We start from the raw sequence: 6,139 nt of genomic DNA, 5'->3' as shown, positions 1-6,139 counted from the left end.
CAATATGCCCGTTAACTTCCATGGAACTACTCACGGAGCACAGTACTGTTCACCTTGAGGGAGTGTATAACCAGGCAAGCTGAGAGTCATGCCAGGCCCCTGGCAGATAGCAGGGAACCTCAGATTAGCAGGGAACCTCAGACCCTTTTGAATTACCAGGCCCCAGGACAGCTGCCCCCTTTGTCTTCCTCCCTCTCAGTTGGTGGGCCTAACTGTAGCAGAAATTCTCATTTGTCTGCGTCTTCTTTTTTTATGCTATCTTTGTCCTTATGTCTCTCTCCATTTTTTCTCTTGTTTTGGATCTTTCTCTTAGGCGTCCCCCTTCCCCCAGATGTGAGTTAGTGCCTGAAGAGTCAAACTGGAATCCTCTGCTTTGAAGCTGTTTGGCCATGTTGCAGACCTTAGTCAGTTGCATTCACTGTTGTTGGCACAGGTAAAGTACCATGGTGTGTAGATGATCAGAAAGTGCCAGTTGCCATCATCTGTTATCTAGCAAATGAAAATTGGCTGGCATGGTAGTCTACTTTTCTATCTAGATATAGCTTATCAGTTAAAACCTGTCACATCTTGCCATTCATTCACAAGTCCCCTTAGTTCCACCATAGTCCCTAGTTTGCTAACTACTAGAGCGAGGGGACACCTCTGTTCAGTGAAAAAAACAACAAATGGGCAATCTGAGCTAGCTAGACAGATACCAAGAGGAAGAGGTACTGAACATTTTGTATTTCCCTCTTCTGAGAGTCTAAATATGATTTTAATTTGTTATTTACTACACATTAAAACTCTCTAAACCGTGCATCTGACGAAGTGGGTCTTTGCCTACGAAAACTTATGCTCCTACACTGCAGTTAGTCTATAAGGTGCCACAGGACTCCTTGCCGCTTTTGCAGATTCAGACTAACACGGCTACCCCTCTGATACTCTCTAAACCAAGACTCTCTAGTCTGGCAACATCTTTGGTCTGGCACGGATGTTGCAGGACCAGAGATTACGGTGCAGAGCCAGCTGTTGCCTGTAGAGAGGTGATGGTGAGACCACCCAGCGCATGGCAACGGGGCTGCCCAGATGGGCTAGGAGACCCAGTGCATTGCTGACAGCCAGGGTGGTGAGCTGCAGCAGCAGCAGCAGCGGTGGTCCAGCGGGGCCCAGAGCCTCAGCTACCTGGCGGGGTCAGAAGCCCCAGCATGTGGCTGCCTGGCAGGGCCGGGAGCTGTGGCAGTGGCCCAGCGAGGTCAGCACGGCAGTGGGGCCAGCAGCAGCTGGGGAGTCATTTGGGAGGCCAGTGGGCCAGGCCATGGTTGGGGGAGCTATGGCAGGGGACCAGAAATGACCTTGCCTAGTCCGGCAAAATCCCTCATCCGTGACCAAGGGTGCTGGATCAGGGAGGTCCAACTTGTATTATGATCAATGGGCTGGTAGACACTTATCATTGCAGTATCATCAGGTTGACAGAAAAAACATACTGACCAGATTTTAAAAACAATGAATAGTCCTGCAGCACCTTAGAGACTAAGAAAAAAAATGTAGATGGTATCTTGAACTTTTGTTGGCACAGCCCACTTCTTCAGATAAATGGAGTTGCTAATAGCCAAATTCTTCAACGTTCAAAAAACTGCTACTTTTATAAATTATACTTCCAAAAATACTAGAGATGATTCCAGTGCCTGTGTAATAACTGTTGTTTCCTCAAGCAGAACTGGGGATCAGGGAGGACAGACTCTGCATAAATGTGGCTAAGTAACTTTCCTGCCTATTAGGCAGTAGTTTCAGCTCTTTGTCATTTCTCCCCTGCCTCCAGTTCTTTTTGTTGGGGTGAGGGTGGGGGGGAAATGGGTTAGGCTTTGCCCTCTGTATCCTATTTAATGATTTCCTTAATTCAAGTCATTTCCCTCCTGGGTAGAAATAATCGAGCCCTAGAATTTTTGGTTCCATCAGTTGCATGTGTGTATATCCCAAATGAAGTTGAGGAACAAGCTCAAACTTTCTGGCATGAAACTTAGAGCAGAGCCACCAAAACACTGCTAATTTCATATTTATTAATGCGAAGCATCAGATTGTAGATAGAGAAGACTTGGAGGGGTACCATCCCTCCTCATCTAGGTGAGCAGAGAAGGAAGAGGGGAACATAAGAATGGCTGTACTAGGTCTGATCAAAGGCCATCTAGCTCAGTACCCTGTTTTCCAATAGTGGCCAGTACCAGGCTATTCAGAGTGAGTGAACGGAACAGATAATAATCAAGTGATCTATCCTCTGTTATCCATTCCTAGCTTTTGGCAAACAGAGGCTAAGGCAGGGGTGGGGAACCTGCAGGCCAGGCCACTTCTTCCCACAGCTCCTATTGGTATGGAATATTGAACCATGCCTGTTGGGTGCCGCAGGGCTCTGTGCCTGCAAACACTCGGTAAATAAACCATCTTGCAGCCCGCCAGTGGCTAACCCTGATGAAGAACATGCAGCCCATGGGCCACAGGTTCCCCACCTCTGGGCTAAGGAGACCATCCCTACCAATTCTGGCTAATAGCCTATCCTACATTAATGTATCTAGTTCTTTTTGAGTCTTTATAGTTTTGGCCTTCACAACATCCTCTGGCAAAGAGTTCCATAGATTGACTGTGTGTTTTTGAAGAAATGCTTCCTTTTGTATGTTTAAACCTACTGCTTATCAATTTTATTTGGGGACCCCTAGTTCTTGTGTGATTAAAAGGAGTCAATAACACTTTCTTATTTACTTTTTCCAAACCAGTTATGCCATCCCCTCCCCTTAGCCCTCTCCTTTCCAGGTTGGAATGTTCCAGTCATATTAATCTCTCCTCATATGGAAAGCTGTTCCGTCCCTTTACTATTGATTCCCAACATTCTGCTTTTTTGACTTGCAGGTGCACAATGAGTGGATGTTTTCAGAGAGCTAGCCACAATGACTCCAAAATTTTTTCTTGGGTGATAATAGGTAATTTAGATGTTCATTATTTTGCATGTATCAGTATTGAATTTGATCTGTCATTTTGTTGTCCATTCACAGTTTTGCGAGATTCCTTTGTACCACTTTGCAGTCTGTTTTGCATTTAATATCAAGTAGTTTTGTATCATCTACAAATGTTGCCGCATCACTATTACTCCTCTTTTAGATCCTTTCTGAATATGTTGAAAAGCAGTGGTCCCAATACAGACCTCTGGGGGATGCCACTTTTTACCTTTCTCCATTCTGAAGAGTGATAATTTATTCATACCCTTTGTTTCCTTTTAACCAGTTATATGATAGGACCTTCCCTTTTATCCCAGGATGCTTACTTTGCTTACAGCCTTGGTGAGATTGTCACAGGTCTTCTGAATGTTTAAGTACAAAATATCTGCTGTATCACCCTTGTCCACATGTTGTTGACCCTCTCACAGAGTTCTAGTAGATTGAGGCATGATTTCCCTTTACAAAAACTATGCTGATTCTTCCAGATATGATTTCCCTTTAGAAAAACAGAAAAGCAAATAGGGCTTCTCAGAGCTGCAGGCATCTATCCACAAAAATGTGATTGGAGACATAAGGGCTAGATTCAGCCAACCTGAGAATCAGATCCAGTTTCATGTATTTAGTCTTATCAACAACCAGCCCCATTTTAAAATTTGCATATAAGTCTTTCGCAATATTTTCCCCAGTAAACTTGGTAGCTAAACAGTTTTCAAAGTTTAATATAGAAATTGAAATATTTTAAAATTGCCGCAATACAATCCACATTTTGCAAACATGAAAACAGCATGTTTCAACTCAAAAAAGGATGTTGTGAATATTTGGCTTTCTTCACTTTGTGGATTATGGAGGACACTACATAGTTCTGCTTTGACCCCAGTAGGCAACTAAGCCATGCAGTTTTACAGTTTCTATCATCACACATTTTTGCTATTAACCTTTAGGTTTAAATGTTAGAAGAGAACTCTTATTTAATCAATTAAAAACATAGCAGTAATTACTAGAGTGATAATGGAAACAGAATGTTGACAAACAAAAATTCTAAGTACCTCAACATCTAATGGTGTTATTAAATATTAAAACACCAAGAATGTTTTTTTTAAAAAAAGGATAGAAATAAATCGCAGACAAATATGCCTATGTTATAACTTAATAGAACTAACAAACAACAAAAGCAAAACTGCAACCTGCTTACAGCTCTCCTTCAGCAAATAGTTAAGCACATGCTTATTTTTAAACCCATAAGTAATCTTTTCCCTATTTGTCAGAGGGTTGACCCTGCGAAGCTCAGAGTTCTCTGGCCCAAATCCCATGCAATGAACATAAAAGCATATTTAATATTAAGTACAGGCAGTCCCCGAGTTACGCGGATCCGACTTATGTTGGATCTGCAGTTACGAACGGGGTTTTTCTCGCCCCGGAGGACGGGAGCGGCGGGACACCCAGATGAGCCACGGTCCCGCTGCCCGTGTTCTCCGGGGCGAGAAAAGCTGCTCCCCGTCTCCTTGGTCTGCTGGTCAGACCAGGGAGACGCGGAGCAAAGCTGCGGAGGACACCCGCAGCGGGACAGCCCAGGCGCTGAATCTGGATGCCAGTTCCAACTTACATACAGATTCAACTTAAGAACAAACCTACAGTCCCTATCTTGTACGTAACCCGGGGACTGCCTGTATGTAAGTATTCCATTTAAAAACAATGCCTATTATTAAACATGTGCTTAATGCTTTACAGGTTCAGGTAAATCAGCTCAGCATCTTGCAAGATCATGCCCCCGATCATTTAAAGTATATGCTAACATCTAACAGGTCCTGATAGGCTTACATTTTATTGAAGCTAATCAGTACTGATTTTAATTGAGATCTTCATTGGTCACAGTGAACTGTTTAGCTGTCTTACATCTCGTGAATGGCCATATAGATCTTTGGCTTTACTTCAATCCATTGATTTCACTAGTCATTTATTACCTATCCTCTAAAGCCTTATTTAATTATACTTTTTTTTCTCTCGGTGACTTCAATAGATGCTAATTGAAAACGCAAGTAATGCAGTATATATGTAACAGCCTCCTAGACAGGGAGGAAGGAGAGAACCCAACATCTTTGTCATCCTCACGATAAGCAGGTGGGCAGATAGAATATATAATAATTTGTCCTTTTATTATCTCTCCTATATTCTCTTCTGTCTAGGGTGTTCTACCTCTGGTCATCACTGTAGTTTCCGAGAACCTCCCACTAGTGCATTAAGCCATGTGACTACAGATCTGCTTAATGTGTTTGTTCTAGCATCCTCTCCTCAGACAGAGAAGTGTGAGCAATGGAGTGTCTTGTTTTGGACTTTTTTTTCAGTAGGAGTATATATACACTTTGTTATACGTTTGTTAGAGAAAGCAAGGTCAAAGAAACATAGCTTGCGCATCCCCATTTTTCACCGTACTCTCTCCATGTGATATGTAAAATGCATGGATGACACCATGCACGCTTAGAGCAATTCTTCTGCAGTGTTTAATTTGACATCTTTATTTTAATGTTACTAATTATGGGCTAAATCGTTTCACGTGTGGCAGCCCCTTTGCACCCTGTAATCTGGCTGGAAATGCCCCAGAAACAACTCTCCTGCTGTAGGGAAACTCCCTGATGGGCATTGTTGAGCTACAGCTGGGTCTGTGCTTCTGACTCCATCCCAGCTGTGGGGTATGGACAGGGAGTGAGCATGACAGAGTCCTGCTACACTATACTTATCCATCTCTGGCACAAGGTACTTTGAGGACCTATACTAACGGTGTAACTTAGAGCAACTTGGCAATAGATTTGAGTGGTGTCAGGGCCAGTGCTGGTCTTTAGAGTCAGGACAAACCAAACAGAAGAGATGTTACCTCTTGCTCTTCTGGTCCAAACTGAGCTCTGGCACAGAAGAGAATCTAACGTGGTGATTCTGGGCTGGCCCTTATTGCAGCTGCTTGCAGATGCTATGCAGGATAGGTTACAGAGGGGGTAGCTCTGTTAGCCTGTAAACTTTTTTAAAAAAGCAATGAGTTATACTGTACTTAAAGACTAGCACACACATATATATATAGGGCTTGACAAATAATACAATCTACTCGCCTGTGGCGAGTAGATTGTAACCCTGAAGAGCCAGGTTCGGGCGATCTGCACATGCGCAGATCACTGGACAGCAGGGCT

At 43.3% G+C, this 6,139-nt stretch overlaps 1 long non-coding RNA gene across 1 annotated transcript; it reads left to right on the top strand.

The window, feature by feature from the left end:
- The first annotated feature begins 311 nt into the window (after positions 1–311).
- LOC106732063 (uncharacterized) lies at positions 312–5,082 on the top strand. Its single transcript, XR_016349558.1, has 3 exons — positions 312–433; positions 2,878–2,948; positions 4,981–5,082. It is a non-coding gene; the product is annotated as an uncharacterized LOC106732063 (long non-coding RNA).
- Positions 5,083–6,139: the final 1,057 nt, after the last annotated feature.

The sequence above is a fragment of the Pelodiscus sinensis genome, chromosome 5, assembly GCF_052426305.1.
Source record: "Pelodiscus sinensis isolate ZL-2025 chromosome 5, ASM5242630v1, whole genome shotgun sequence".
Classification (NCBI taxonomy): Eukaryota; Metazoa; Chordata; order Testudines; family Trionychidae; genus Pelodiscus; species Pelodiscus sinensis.
The sequence above is the reverse complement of the archived record's forward strand: the minus strand, read 5'-3'. Positions and strand labels throughout refer to the sequence as shown.